General features: G+C 36.5%; 1 pseudogene; it reads right to left on the reverse strand.

The window, feature by feature from the left end:
* Positions 1–3,766: 3,766 nt before the first annotated feature.
* Positions 3,767–5,039, reverse strand: LOC100155698 (annotated as a pseudogene).
* Positions 5,040–16,577: the final 11,538 nt, after the last annotated feature.

Below are 16,577 nucleotides of genomic sequence, written 5' to 3' on the forward strand. Positions count from 1 at the left end.
ATCAAGTGAAGGGATGCATAATTATCTTTCTTCAGGCTGTACTTACGTAAGGATGAATAGGATCAGAACTGGTCAGGGAAGTATAATTGGTTTACAATGTTGTGATAATTTCTGCTGTACAACAAAGTGATTCAGTTATACATAGACACACATCCATTGTCTTTCAGATTCTTTTCACACATATATTATCACAAAATATTGAGTAGAGTTCTCTATGCTATACACAGGTCCCCATTTACCAATCAGTCCATATATCTCAGTGTGCATATGCTAATCCCAACCGCAGTCCATCCCTCCCCCCACCACCTGTCCCCTTTGGTAACCATTAATTTTCCTTTCAAAGTCTGTGAGTCTGATTCTGTTCCACAAATAAGTTCATCTCTTACTTTTTTGTATATTCCACATATAAGTGATATCATACAATGTTTGTCTTTCACTGTCTGTCAGATCTATTCATAGAGCATTTTTTTTCTGTAGCAGAATTTAGTGTGTCCAGTCACTAGGTACATAGATACTGACTGGTAGTTGATTTGGAAGTAGCAGCTGGAATTACCTTTTCTGTGTACAATAATCAGATTTGGTGGGAATCAAAATATAGTCTTGATGTTGATTCCTGTTACTTGGGTTGCATCTGATAGTTCCAGTGGCAACCTTCTTTTTTGTATTTTTAGGGCTGCACCTGAGGCATATGGAAGTTCTCAGTCTAAGGGGTCAAATTAGAGCTGCAGCCACAAGTTTACACCACAGCCATAGCAATGCAGGATCCTTAAGGTAAGGGATTGAACAAGGTCAGGTATCAAACACGCATCCTTGTGGATATTACATGGGTTCACTATCACTGAGCCACAATGAGAGCTCCTCCAATTGCAGCCTTCTGATCACCATCCTTGCTAATTGGATAAGAGATAGGATTATTATTTTTCTTAAAGTAACCTTGGGAAACTCATCCTAGAGGTTGTGATTCTATAACACTTTCACTGACTTTGTAAGTACCCAATTCCCTGATTTAACTTCATTTCTGATTAGAATATCAAGGCTGTTTATTTTCCCTATCCATATCATTAATTAATACAACAGATAACAAAGTACAGACTCATTGATGAAATAATTATAATTCCAGGGCCATTATGTTTGTGTGGGTTGATGCAAAAATCCTTTAGTCCCAAGTGAAGATATTACAACTGATTACTGTACTGAAGGAAGAATTACTTTTATTTTGAAATACTTAAGTTTAAAAAGTTATCTGCCTCTCTTCCTTGTGGCAGAATATATAATAACCTCATTTAGCATTTATTTGTTGACAGCTGGAATTTTCTAGTAATTCTCTCAGAAAGAAGAGAAAGATTGATTTTCTCTCCAGAGGAAACTCCAGATAAAGACAGCATATTTATAGGCTAAAATAAGGTGATATAAACTGTTAAATATGCTTAAACCATGATTATCAAAATAATATTTATTATGAAAAATACAAGTTGACAATGGATCATGGAGAAAGAACACAATGATTATGCACAATTCCATCATCTTGGGAGAGTCACCCTTTATATTTTGTTGTACTTTATTCAAGTTTATTTTTAATCCTAGTATTAGGAATAATGAAATTATAATGAGTTCAGCAATAATGAGTTTCCTGTTAACATTAGAGTGAGCTAAAAATACATAGTCAAATAATGTACTTCAGGAAAAGTAAATAAATAATATTATCAAACAATTGGAAAGCCCACACACAATAGTCCATAGTATCAGCATACCATTATCTAATTAACCAACCCCCAGTGACTAAAATTTGGGTGGTTTCTATAATATCATTATACATAAAATCTTGACAATGTTTTTTTTTTTCTCTTTCATTGATCAGGTTCCAGGTAGTGAAAGAGTAGGTCATGGGGTATGAATAAGTTCAGTGAATCACCAACTTATTTCCTGGAAGTAAATTTATCTCCCATCTCCAGTAGTATTTGAGAGTACCTCCCTTTCTACCTCTGTACAGCATCAACTATTATCGTTTCAATGCAATTATATATCTAACAGTATTCTCAAATATAAATTTGAGATAGTGTTATTCCAAAAGTCTTTACACTATGATTCTGTACTATGTAAATTACTATTTACATTCTCAGAATTTATTCATTGGTATATATCCCATAGAATATAGTGGGATTCTTAGATATGACATAAAGTCTCTAAATTTTCATTTATAAAAGAAACACTTTATATAATTAAAACATGCTAAGCATTGATCACAGGTTTTAAAATGTGAAATGAAGCACATATAACTTCTGGGAAAAAAGAAAAGCACCAGTGGCTTTTTTATTTATCAAGTCTGTATTTAGAATACACATATATTTTCTCTTCCAATCCATTCCCTCTGCTGAAACCATATACCCTTTATTTTCTAAGTCTCAAAAGGGGCAGAGGAGGTTGAGAATATGATAAAAAGAGAAATGGATAGTGTATAACCATACTATATTCAGCAATATTCCTGTACCTAAAATTTTTTTGACTCAGAATATCTTATCCATTTGAAATTCATTTAATCATAAAAGTTAATCTTTTAAAGTGGAAATGGTCCAATGGAAAATAAACCTTATTCACAAAGTCAGGTGCAGGTCTTAAAAGGGATATAATCACTTTTATCTAAGTTCTCCAGAAATGAGTGTTTAAATAGGGATCTTTAGAAGAGTGTACTGTTAAAGATTAAAAAATGACTGAATAGACAGTGACTATCATGTTCTACTTGGGTGACTGGAGGGCAGGATCTACTTATAAGAATAAAATGCATTCAGAACAAGAATAATATTACTGACAAACACAATATTTTATCCCTTTGCTTCTGACTGGAAATCACAGTAGGAGATTCCATGGTTAGGGTCATGTAACTGAGTTCAAGTCCAGGTGGTCTAGTCTGGCTCCCTGGTTGTCTCTTATTCCTAACCTTTATATACAAGGAGAAGGGACAGATGGTGAAAGGGAGGATGGTAAAGGGAAATGTGGGCATGTGCAACCCTCTTCCATTAACAACAAGATTTTTTGTACAATAATGCATCAAAGTGTCACACCCTACTTTTTGGAAAACTTGGTTTAGGATGAATTTGATCTTGAAACTTCAAAGAGCTCTGTTTAAATGTCTCATTATCATTCTGTGCTGACTTACTACCTTGGAATGTTTTCTGTGCCAATTCCCAAATATCATTTGGGTTCTAAAGATATCTACAAGTTTTGAAACAGCTAGAGATAAAAATAAAATAATAACCTGTAATAATACTGCCAAAAAAACCCTATTAAGTTTTGTGACTCTTAGAACAACAATTTCTACCAGAATACTTTTCATCAAATTATTGTCCTAAAAGTTCTATCGTACTTTATCATTTTGTATATATTTTGTAAAAGAATTAAGAGAGTGAGTCATATACTTAGTCAAAATTGGCACACAGCAGCCAACATAAATATTGATTCTTTTCATCTACCTATTGCAGTAACAAAAGTAGTGTTTTTAAGTTAAAGAAATGAAATATTAAGGAACTACCATAAAGTATGTATTGCTTTAATTCTATTCTCCTATTGTGATTATTCAATACATCTCATGATTTTTACAATACGATATAATAGAAATAGAATGGGGATTGTAATTGAATTTTCCAGGTTTGGGAAAGTTATTTTGCATTCTGAGTCATAGTTTTCCACAAGCCTATCTTGAAGAACTGATATGAATAACAATGAGGAACAAAGATGCTCAATATGTGTTATATTCTCATCCTTTACCTTGTCCCATGGCCCCTGAGGAAGAATGACATAACTCTGGAGTGTACACGGAATACCTTAGTTCACTCTGGCTAATATTCTGGATTAGAAATAAGGAGTGGTGAATGGTGTCCTGTTCTTAGTAATGATTAATTCACTGTGATCAGGAGAGAGTCTTGGTTATAACATCTCATTTCACAACTGAGCAGAGAAATGTAAATACCCTTTTTGCTACACCCCATCTGTGTTACCTGGTAACCTTCCTTTAAAATCAATCTCAGAGTAGATACATCATTGAATTTATTGAGGGAAGGGGTTTCTTAAGATACCAGGTTAAGTAATCTCTCTAAAGGAATGCTTGCCAACTGCCAAAGAGTTTATCCAAAGCCTCCTTCATGCCTTTGTTCCTTAAGCTGTAGATGAATGGGTTTAGCATGGAAATAACCACCATATAGAGCATGGCAAGCCCTGCTTTCCCTCTCTGCAAAGTGAGTTGATGGAGCAAGTAAATATTACCCACAAGAGATCCATAGAAGAGCAGTACCATGGAGAGGTGAGAACCACAGGTGGAGAAAGCCTTCCACCGCCCTCCAGGAGATGAGATGCCAAACACAGCCCAGGAAATGCAGACATAGGAGAGGACGATCAGTGTGAGGGGAGCAGTGAGGAACATCAGGCCCAGAATGATGATCATCAGCTCATTAATGCGGGTCTCTGAGCAGGCGAGCTTCAGCAGAGCATTGGGATCACAATAGAAGTGGGCAATGGCCTTGTGGGCACAGAAGGCCATGAGTCAGCAGAAGTGTGTGCAACAGCACAGGACAGTTGGTCAGTGCCCAGCATGTGCCCAACATTAGTGCACAGACTTGGGGACTCATAGCTGTGTTGTAATGAACTGGCTGGCAGATGGCCACATAGCGGTCATAAGCCATCACAGCCAGAAGTAAGTTGTCAAGGCCACCAAACATCAGGAGAAAGTATAGCTGTGCAAAGCATCCAGAATAGGGGATAGTCTGACTCTGAGTATGCATGTTGGCCAGAATTATGGGGATTGAGGCAGAAGTGAAACAGGCATCCATTAGTGATAGGTTGTCCAGAAAGAAGTGTATGGGTGTATGGAGGTGGGAGTCAGAGATGATGGCCAGGATGATGAGCAAGTTCCCCATGATAGTGACCAGGTATATGCCCAGGAAGGTGACAAATAGGAAAGGTTGCTCTTCTAGGTTCTGAGAGAATCCTAGAAGGAGGAAGTCTGAAACAGTGGTTTCGTTCACCTGATTTGCTTTTCCCATCCCTTGTAGTTCTCGCTATGTGTGCAGTAAAATCCTTCTGTTTGTCACTATTTAAGTATTAGATCTATTCATAGATAGCATCTCTGCATCCACAGACAAAAAAAAAAGAATGAATGGACTTTGCTGATGAGAATCCCTAGATCTCATTAGGAATGTGAAAAAATACCTGTGGGACATCTGGTGAACAGGCAAGACAATACCCATGCAAATGAGAACAGTGCTTTCTATGCTATAACAGGAAGCTGAAAAAAAAAATATCAGTTCAACCAGAAAAATCAGTGTAGGTAAGTGGAGTTGAGAATTGAGCATATCCTTGGAGGCAAGTATGAAAACTTCTTATATGCTTACCAATTTAAAAGGAGATGTATGGTCTCCCTACTGCCTCTCCTCCAAAACACCCCTACACACAATAGGACCAGACCTTCTCATTTCTAAGTGCCTCCCCAATCCCTAGAACTTCACTGCACTCATTAAGTGACAGTCCCTGTACTTTTCCCTAACTGGGGGCATTGGGTATGTGTGCTGAGGTCAGGGAGTATCTGTGATGTCTGCTCCTCCCCATCCTCTGTTAGAATCTCCCCTCTACAAACAGGGCAGAGTTGCTATCTATAACCCTACATCATGCTTGGTCTCTTATCCCTATATCTTTCTCATTTTTCTCCTCTACCTGCATTCACACTGAACTAGTTCAATCCATCTTTCTCCTGGACCTACTCATTATCTGTACTGGTTCTTAGACACTTGCTATATTCTAGATACCTTGATGGCACTGTTTTGTTCTTCCCAGAACAATGAAGTATGTATTATTGTCCTCCACAATTCTGCAAGTGTTGAAACTGAACCTTAGAGATATTTCATGTATTCAAGAGAAGCTAATGAATGAGATCTAAATGCGGGTGTGTCTGATCCAAAGTCTATGGCTTCAACCTAAACTTGTACTATAACTTTTTGATTTTACTTATCACCAGAGTAAAAAAAAATGGAAAAGTAATAAAGTTCTGTTTCTCTCAGCTTGAAAATAGCCATTCTTTTCTGTTCTCCCTGTACTAAGAGCAAGCTGGTGTGAGAGGTCATTTCATTTTGACTCTGATCTCAGAAGATTTTGTGAGTATTTTGGTACCGTACATATTTATTCTTTGGATCATAGAGAAACTTCTGATCACAGGCAGACACTAAGATCATATACCCCAGAAAATTGTGTCTATTCCTTGGGCTTGGAAGGGAGCAGTGTGTGTGTGTGTGTGTGTGTGTGTGTGTGTGTGTGTGTGTGTGTGTGTGTGTGTGTGTGTGTCTGTGGGTGGGTGTCTGTGTGTGTCTCTGTGTCTGTATGTGTGTGTGTGTGTATGCTACCCTTCCAGATTCTCATTTGTTGGAGTATGGATCAGTTTGGGGCATCTTCAAATTCTCCAGGGCTCTTCAGTGGAAGGCAAACTCAGAGTGAGGAACTCCCTGGATTTTCTGACTCAGTAAATTTGGTGTCTGTTGAGTCCAGGGATGATGGAACACTCAGAGTGCATGACATTTTTTCCCCAGCTTCATTAGGCCTGGCAATACAGAAGTCTTATTAGGGTTTTAAAGATTCCTAGGACACCATCCACCAAAGTGCTCATTACAGCTAACCTCAGAGTTGCTGTGCAGCCTGCTCTTCAGGTGGCTCTGCCTGGATCCTGGGGGAATGGGGGGAGTTCTTTCCATGGGGTTAAGCTCTCAGATGTGAGTCTCAGGAGTGTAATTCTGAAGCCTCTTGCTATGATACAGTGCACTTCAGCCTGACCAGTAAGCCTCCAGGGATCTCCTTCCTGTGAACTGCACAGTGGAAGAAAGGAAGAAGAAAGGGTAGTACAGCTAGAGTCCATGCATTTAACCATCATATTTTGTCCCAGTACATGTTGGTTTAAATCATTATCAATTTCACAGGTACAAAATAACCCCCTTGTTATGGATGTCTTTGGTCACCAGTAAGATTGAAGATTAGGTTCATCTGGCTTTTAAACACAGTAATTATTCCTTGAAATATCCTGTTAATATATGTTTCTTTTTACAGTAGGATGTTTTGCCTGTTTGAAATAAATATTAAAGGACATAAACCAAAATTAAAAAAATATTTTGGAGATTTTTGCATATTTTTCTCTTGCCACTATGTATAGAATTTATAGGTTTGGAAATCCTAGCTACAACAATAAGAAAAGAAACAAGAAATAAAAGGAATCTAATTTGGAAAAGAAAAAGTAAAACTATCACTGTTTGCAGATGATATGATACTATACAGAGAAAGTCCTAAAGATGTTATCAGAAAACTATTAGTGCTCATCAGTGAATTTGATAAAGTTGCAGGATACAAAATTAGTACACAGGAATCTATTGTATTTCTATGTACAAGTAATGAAAGATCAGAAAGAAAAATTAAGGAAACAATCAAATTTACCATAGCATCAAAAGAATAAATACTTAGGAAGAAACCTACCTAAAGAGACAAAAGACCTATACTCTGAAAACTATAAGACACTAATGAAAGAAATCAAAGATGACAAAAACAGATGGAAAGATATACTATGTCTTGGACTGGAAGAACCAGTATTGTCAAAATGACAGTAGTACCCAAGGCAATCTACAGATTCAATGCAATCCCTATCAAGCGACCAAGGACATTCTTCACCAAACTAGAGCAAAATATTTAATATCTGTGAGTTACCACTGTAGATTAGTGGAAACTAATCTGACTAGCATCCGTGAGGACGCAGGTTCTATCCCTGGCCTTGCTCATTGCGTTAGGGATCTGGCATTGCAAGAGTTCCCATTGTGGCTCAGCAGAAACAAATCTGACTGGCATCCATGAAGACACAGGTTCAATCCCTGGCCACACTCATGGGCTAAGGATCCAGCATTGCTGTGAGCTGTGGGGTATGTTGCAGACATGGCTCAGATCTCACGTTGCTGTGGCTGTAGCATAGGCCAGTGGCTAGAAGTCTGATTTGATCACTAGTCTGGGAACCTCCATATGCCATGAATGTAGTCCTAAAAAGACAAAATATATATATTATATTTGTATGGGAACACAAAGGCCCTGAATAGCCAAAGCAATTCCGAGAAGAAAAATGGACCTGGATGAATCAGGGTCCCTGACTTCAGATTATACTACAAAACTACAGTAATCAAAATATTATAGTACTGACACAAAAATTGAAATATAGATCAGTGGAACAAAATAGCCATAAACAAACCCAAGCACCTGTGGTCAACTAATCTATGATAGAAGAGGCAAGAACATACAGATTATGAAAGATAGTCTCTTCAATAAATAGTTTTGGGAAAACTGGACAGTTACATGTAAAAAAATGAAATTATGAATTTTTTTGTCTTTTTGTCTTTTGAGGCCACACCTGCAGCATATGCAGGTTCCCAAACTAGGGGTCCAATTGGAGCTTTAGACACCGGCCTCCACCAAGGACACAGCAACATGGGATCTGAGCCACTTCTGTGACCTACTTCAGAGCTCACAGTGAGGTTTGATTGTTAACCCACTGAGTGAGGCCAGGGATCAAACCCTCATCCTCATGGATGATAGTTACATGTGTTAACTGCTGAGCCACCACAGGAAATTCTAAAAATGAAATTAGAACATTCTATAACATCATGCACAGAAATAAACTCAAAATGGATGAAATATCTAAACATAAGGCAAGACACCATAAGTCTCCAGAGGAAAATATAGGCAGAACACTCTTTTGACATAAATCATAGAAATATCTTATTTTATACACCTATTAGAATAATGAATTTTAAAAATAAATATACCAATGGGATCTAAGTAAACTTAAATTCTTTTCCACAGCAAAGGAAACCATAAATAGAATCAAGATACAACACACAGAATGGGTGAAAAATCTTTGCAAATGATGCAACTGACAAAGGATTAATCTCCAAAATATATTAAAAAAATTCATGCAGCTTTATGGCAAAAAAAAATCCAATCCAAAAAATGGGCAGAAATAGACATTTCTCCAAAGAAGACAGACAGGTGGCCAAAAAACACATGAAAAGATGCTCAACATCACTAATTTTTAGAGAAATGTAAGTCAAAACTACAATGAGGTACCACCTCACATAAGTTAGAATGGCCATCATCAAAAAGTCTACAAACAATAAATGCTGGAGAGGATGTGGAGAAATGGGAACACTCCTACACTATTGGTGGGAGGGAAAATTGGTGCAAGTACTATACAGGATAGTATGGATGTTCCTTAAAAAAAGAAATCTAAAACTATCATACGATCCCACTCCTGGGCATCTATACAGAGAAATCCATAGTTTGAAAATATACATGCACCCCAATGTTCATCACAGCACTGTTTACAATAGCTAAGACATGGAAGCAATCTAAATGACCATTAATAGAGGAATGGATAAACAAGATGTGGTACATATACTCAATGGAATATAATTCAGCCATTAAAAAGCATGAAATAATGCCATTTGCAGCAACATGAATGGATCTAGAGATTATCATAGTGAATGAGTTCATTCATACAAAGACAAATGTCATGATATCATGTATATATGGAATCTAATAAAAATGATACAAAAGAACTTATTTATAAAACAGAAAGAAACTCTCAGATTTAAAATCAATTTTATAGTTACCATAGGGAAAACCCCTGAGGGGATTGGGAGGGTGGGAATACTATACACAAACTACTCTATAAAATAGTTGATTAACAAAAACCTACTGGATTTCCCATTGTGGCTCAGCAGGAAACCCAACTAGTATCCATGAGGATGTGGGTTCAATCCCTTGCCTCATTCTGAGGGTTAAGTATCTGGCATTGCCAGGAGCTGTGGTGTAGATCACAGACACAGCTCCTATCCCGCCTTGCTGTGGCTGAGGATAGGCCAGCAGCTGCAGCTTTGATATGATTTCTAGCCTGAGAACTTCAATACACTACAGGTGCAGCCTTAAAAAAAGAAAAAAAAAGAAAAGAAAAAGAACCTCATTCTAGGAAGTGGATCAAACAAGATGTTCCTGTGATTTACGTCAAAGAGCATTCTGTTTCCTTTAGAGTTTTACAGTATCTGGCCTTATTTTTAGGTCTTAAATCCATTTTGAGTTCATTTTTTGTGTATGGTATTAGAGTTCTAATTTCATTCTTTTACATGTAGCTTTCCAGTTTTTCCACCATTACTTTTTGAAGAGACTTTCTTCCACAGTATGTTCTTGTCCCTTTGACATATATGAGTTTGCCATAGGTGCTTATTTATGGGCTTTCTATCCTGTTCCATTGATCCATATTTCTGTTTTTATACCAGTAACATATTGTTTGTTTTACTTTAAACAATTTTTATTACATTTGATTTACACTGTGGCACCAATTAGTGCTGTACAGCAAAGTGACCCAGTCACAAACACACACACATATATATGTATGTATATATATGTATATATGTGTGTGTGTGTGTATGTGTGTGTGTGTGTGTATGTGTATATATATAAATTTATATGTATATATATATATATTCTTTTTCTTATACAATCTTCCATCACGTTCTATCCCAAGAGATTGGATATAGTTGCCTGCGCTGTAGAGTCAGATCTCATTGCTTTTCCATTCTCAATGTAACTGTTTGCATCTACTAACCCCAAATTCCTGGTCCATCCCCCTCCCTCCCTTCCCCCTGGGCAACCATTAGTATGTTCTCTATGTCAGTGAGCCTCTTAGTTTTGTAAATAGGTTCTTTTGTGCCACGTTTTAGTTTACACATATAAGTGATATCATATGGCATATTTTCTCTTTCTGACATTTCTTTTAGTATGATTGTCTCTATATCCATCAATGCTGCTGTAAATGGCATTATTTTATTCCTAAAGGGCATGTTTTCTTCTCATTTCCAAGCTTCTTTAAAGGCCTCACAGAAAAAATGAAAAATACATTTCAAGTGTGCTCATCTTTTTGTGTTTCTCTTTCTGACAAAGTGATGGGTTTATACATTTATGGACTAAAAATTATGTGGATTTTGCATGAACTGTAGCTTCCAGGACCCAGAATCCTTTCCCACTGATTAGCAGGTGCTTAGTGATTTTCATTCTTGAAAAAGAAATAGAAATAAATCCATGCTGGCACAGAGATAGTACCCACCAATGTATCTCTGCAATAATTATGTCCAGGCTTCTGGTTTTGGATGGACTAGGCATGAGTGGACTGCTGAAGTCATATTAACAAGATGTTAATATTTTTAAGACTCCCCTGCTTCAGGGAAATACTTTCTGAATCTGGCATAAGGCACCATATCTTCTGATGGATGGGCTGTCATATGGAAATTTTATTTATTTTTTAAATTAATTTATTTTTCTACTATATAGCATGGTGATCCAGTTACACCTACATGTATAACATAGTTTTTTCTCATATTATCATGCTCTATCATAAGTGACTAGACATAGCTCCAGTGCTACAGCAGGAACTCATTGCTAATGCATTCCAAAGGCAATGGTCTGCATATATTAACCCCAAGCTGCCAAATCAAATCACTCTCTCCCCCTCATTCTTGGCAACCACAAGTCTATTCTCCAAGTCCATTATTTTCTTTTCTGTGTAAAGGATCATTTGTGACATATATTAGATTCCAGATATGAGAGATATGGTATTTGTCTTGCTCTTTCTGACTTACTTCACTCAGTATGAGGCTCTAGTTCCATCCATGCTGCTGCAAATGGCATAATTTTCTTTCTTTTTTTTTTTTTTTTGGTCTTTTTGCCTTTTCTGGGGCTGCTTCTGTGGCATATGGAGGTTCCCAGGCTAGGGGTCTATTCGGAGCTAGAGCCACTGACCTATGCCAGAGCTACAGCAGTGCAGGATCTGAGCCATGTCTGTAACCTACACCACAGGTCAGGGCAATGCCAGATCCTTAACCCACTGAGCAAGTCCAGGGATCGAACCTGCAATCTCATGGTTCCTAGTCGGATTCGTTAATCACTGAGCCATGACGGGAACTCCCTATTTTCATCTTTTATGGCTGTATATATACCACGTCTTCCTAATCCAAGCATTTGTCAATGGACATTTAGGTTTTCTCCATGTCCTGGTTATTGTGAATAGTGCTGAAGTGAACATGCGGGTGCATGTGTCTTTTTTAAGGAAAGTTTTGTCTGGATATATGCCCAAGAGTGGGATTGTGGGGTCATATGGTAGTCCTATATATAGTTTTCAAAGGTACCTCCATAGTATTCTCCATAGTGGTTGTACCAGCTTCCATTCCCACCAACAATGCTGAAGGGTTCCTTTATTCCACACTCCCTCCAGCATTTGTTATGTGTGGACTTGTTCATGATGGCCATTCTGACTGGTGTGAGGTGGTATCTCATGGTAGTTTTGATTTGCATTTATCTAATAATCAGGGATCTTGAGCATTGTTGCATGTGCTTATTGGCCATCTGTATATCTTCCTTGTAGAAATGTCTCTTCACGTCTTTTGCCCATTTTTCCATTGGGTTGTTGGCTTTTATGCTGTTGAGTTGTATAACTTGTTTGTATATTGTAGAGATTAAGCCCTTGTCTATTGCATCCTTTAAACTATTTTCTCCCATGCTGTAAGCTGTCTTTTTGTTTTCGTTATGGTTTCCTTTTCTGTGGAAAAACTTGTCAGTTTGACTAGGTCCCACTGGGTTTTTTGTTTTTTTGTTTGTTTGTTTTTGTTCATTTTTTTTTTTTGCTTTGGGGGACTGACCTGAGGAAATATTCACAAGTTTTATGTCAGAGAATGCTTTGCCTATGTTCTTTTCCAGGAGTTTCATGGTGTCTTGTCTTATATTTATTAATTTTTGTGCCATTTAGAGTTTATTTTTTGTTTGCATGGCATGAAGGTGTGTTCTAGTTTCATTGATTTGCAACTAGCTGTCCACATTTCCCAGAGATACTTGCTGAAAAGAATGTCTTTTCCCATTTTATGTTGTTGCCTCTTGTCAAAGGTTGATGGGCCATAGGTGTCTGGGTTTATTTCTGGGTTCTCTATTCTGTTCCATTTGTCTGCATGTCTCTTTTGGTACCAGTACCACACTGTCTTGATAACTGTGGCTTTGTAATAGTGTTGGAAGCTGGGGAGAGTTATGCCTCCTGCTTGGTTTTTGATCCTCAGAATTGCTTTGGCAATTCTGGGTCTTTTATGTTTCCATATAAATGTTTGGATTGTTTGTTCTAGTTCTGCATAAAATGTCATGGGCAATTTGATAGGGATTGCAGTGAATCTGATGATTGCATTGAGTAGTATGAACATTTTTATAATATTAATTTTTCCAAACCAGGAGCATGAAATTTCCTTGCATTTCTTTACATCTTCTTTATTTTCTTAGATTAGTGTTTTGTAGTTGTCGGCATAAATCATTCACCTCCTTGGTCAGGTATATTTCCAGGTATTTGATTTTTTGCTGTGCAATTTTAAAAGTTATTGTATTTCTTGTATTCATTCTTTTTTATTATTTAATAAAAATGTATTGTTATTTCCCAATACAATTTTTTTCCCTAAGCTACATCATGGTGACCCAGTTACACATGCATGTATACATCCTTTTTTCTCCCATTATCATGCTCCATGATAAGTGGCTAGACATAGTTCTCAGTGAGACACAGCAGGATCTCATTGATAATCCATTCAAATGCTGTAGTTTGAATCTTGTAACTCCAAGCTCCCAATCCATTCCATTCCTTCCCCCCACCCTGGCAAACACAAGCCTGTTCTCTAAGGGATGATTTTCTTTTCTGTGAAATGGTTCATTTGTCCCATATATTAGATTCCAAATATGTTATATCTTATTGTAAATCAGTGAAACTAGAACACACCCTCACACCATGCATGAAAATAAACTCAAAATAGCTATATTCCATTTCTATATTCCCTTGTTAGTATACAGAAATGTGACTGATTTCTGAATGTTAATCTTATATCCTGCTATTTTGCTAAATTTGTTCATCAGTTCAAGTAGTTTTTGGGTTGAGTCCTTATGGTTTTCTATATATAGTATACAGTGAATACAGTGACTGTTTTACCTCTTCTCTTCCTATTTGGATGCCTTTTATTTCTTTGGTTGGTCTGATTGCTGTGCCTAGGTCTTCCAGTACTACATTGAAGAGCAGCGGTGAGTGTGGGCATCCTTGACTTGTACCAGATTCTAGTGGGAATACTTTCAGCTTTTGTAACTTGAGTATTATATTTTCTGTGCATTTGTCATAAATGGCTTTGATTACGTTAAGCTATGTTCCCTCTATACCCACTTTGGTAAGAGTTTGACCCATGAATGGATGTTGGACTTAGTCAAAAGCCTTTCCTGTGTCTATTGAGATGGTCACGTGGTTTTTGACTTCTTTTTAATGTGATGTATGATGTTGATTGATTTTCATATGTTGAACCATTCTTGCAAAGCTTGGATGAATCCCAAACTGGTTGTGGTGTATGGTTTTTTAATTTTTTTTTTTTGGATTCATTGGTTAAAATTTTGCTGAGAATTTTTGAGTCTATATTCATGAAAGATATTGGCCTATAATTTTTTGGTAATATCTTTGTCTGGTTTTGGAATTAGGGTGATGGTGGCCTTGTAGAATATCTTTGGGAGTGTTACTTCAACCTTTTGGAAAAGTTTAAGGAGGATGGTGTAAGTTCCTCTTTTTATGTTTGGTGGGATTCATGTGAAGCCATGTGGTCTTAGAGTGTTTTCATGACATATTCAATTTCATTTCTAGTGATTGGTCTGATCAGTTGATCTATTTCTTCTTGATTAAGTATTGGCAGGCCTTAAGTCTCTAGAAAGTTGTCCATTACTTTTAGGTTGTCAAATTCATTGGCATACAATTGTTCATAGTATTCTCTCATGTTTTTTGTGTGTATTTCCGTAGTATCCATTGTGACATCTCATATTTCATTTCTTATTTTGTTTATTTGGGTTTTTTCTCTCTTCTTGGTGTTTAGCCAGAGGTTTGTCAAATTTGTTTACCTTTTCAATGAACCAGCATTTTTTTTATTTTTCTGTTGTTTTTTTTTTGTATCTATTTTATTGTTTTCCTCTTTGATCTGTATGATTTCCTTCCTTCTGCTGACTTTAGGTTTTGTTTGTTCTTCTTTTTATATTTCATTTACTTGTTGGGTTAAGTTGTCGATTTGAGATTTTTCTTTTTTGAGAAAGACCTGTATCGCTATGAATTTCTGTCTGAGAACTGCTTTTGTGGCTTCCCATAGATTTGGTGGCTGCATCTTCATTATCATTTGTCTTGAGGTATTTTTTAAATTTCTTCTTGATTTACTCATTGAACCATTCATTATTTTAGTAGCATATTGTGTAGTCTCCATGTAGTCAATTTTTTTCTCTTTCATTTCCTGTGTTTGATTTCTAGTTTCATGCCATTATGGTCAGAGAAGATACCTGAAATAATTTCTATACTCTTAAATCTGCTGAGGTTAGTTTTTTGCCTCAGTATGTTATCAGTTCTTGAGAATGTTCTATGTGCACTTGAAAAAATGTATATTCTGATTTTTTAATGTAATGTCTTGAAAATATCAATGTCTAATTTTTCTATTGTGACTTTTAGGATCTCTGTTGCCTTATTGATTTTCTATCTAGAGGATCTGTACATTGATGTGAGTGGAGTGTTAAAGTCTCCTGCTATGATTGTATTGCCATCACTTTCTCCTTTTACGTCTGTTAGTAGCCATTGGAGGTATCTGGGTGCTCCTATATTAGGGGCATATATATTGATGATTGTAATATTCTCTTCTTGAATGGATCCTTTAACCATTATGTAGTGTCCTTCTTTGTCTTTCTGTATGGCCTGTTTTAAAGTCTATTTTGTCTGATATGATATTGCAACTCCTGCTTTCTTGTATTGTCAATTGGTATGAAATATCTTTTCCAATCCCCTTACTTTCAATTTGTATGTGTCTTTTGCCCTAAGGTGAGTTTCTTGTAGACAGCAGATTGAGGGTTTTGCTCTTTTATCCAATCTGCCACTCTGTATTTTGATGGACATTCAGTCCATTGACATTTAAGGTGATTATTGATAGATATGTATTTACTGCCATTTTAAACCTTGTTTTCCAGTTAATTCTATGTTTCTGATTTCTGCTTTTTTTGTTTGGCTGGTTTCCATTTATTTTCTGCTTGAGTGATTTCTTTTCAGTTTTGTAATGTAATGTTCAGTTTTGATTTGTGGTTGCCCTGTTTTTAATTATGTTAACCCCTTCCTATAACTGCTTGCTTTAGCCTGATAGTCAATCGGCTCAAATGCAACAGTAAAATGAAAAATGAATCTATATTTTCTTACTTTCTCTCCCCACATTGTATGGTTTTGATTTTAACATCTTCATTTTTACTTCTGTATGATGGCTTCTTAAATGATTTCTTTCCAATTGTAGTTTCCTCCATCCTATTTATTCTTACCTTTTTTAAAAAAATTATTTAGAGAAGCCCTTTCAGTATTTCTATTAGAATGGGTTTAGTATTGCTGTACTCTTTTAGTTTTTGTTTGTTGACAAATTCTTTATTTCCCCTTCTGTTTCAAAAGATAT

Source organism: Sus scrofa, unplaced genomic scaffold (assembly GCF_000003025.6).
Source record: "Sus scrofa isolate TJ Tabasco breed Duroc unplaced genomic scaffold, Sscrofa11.1 Contig59, whole genome shotgun sequence".
NCBI lineage: Eukaryota > Metazoa > Chordata > Mammalia > Artiodactyla > Suidae > Sus > Sus scrofa.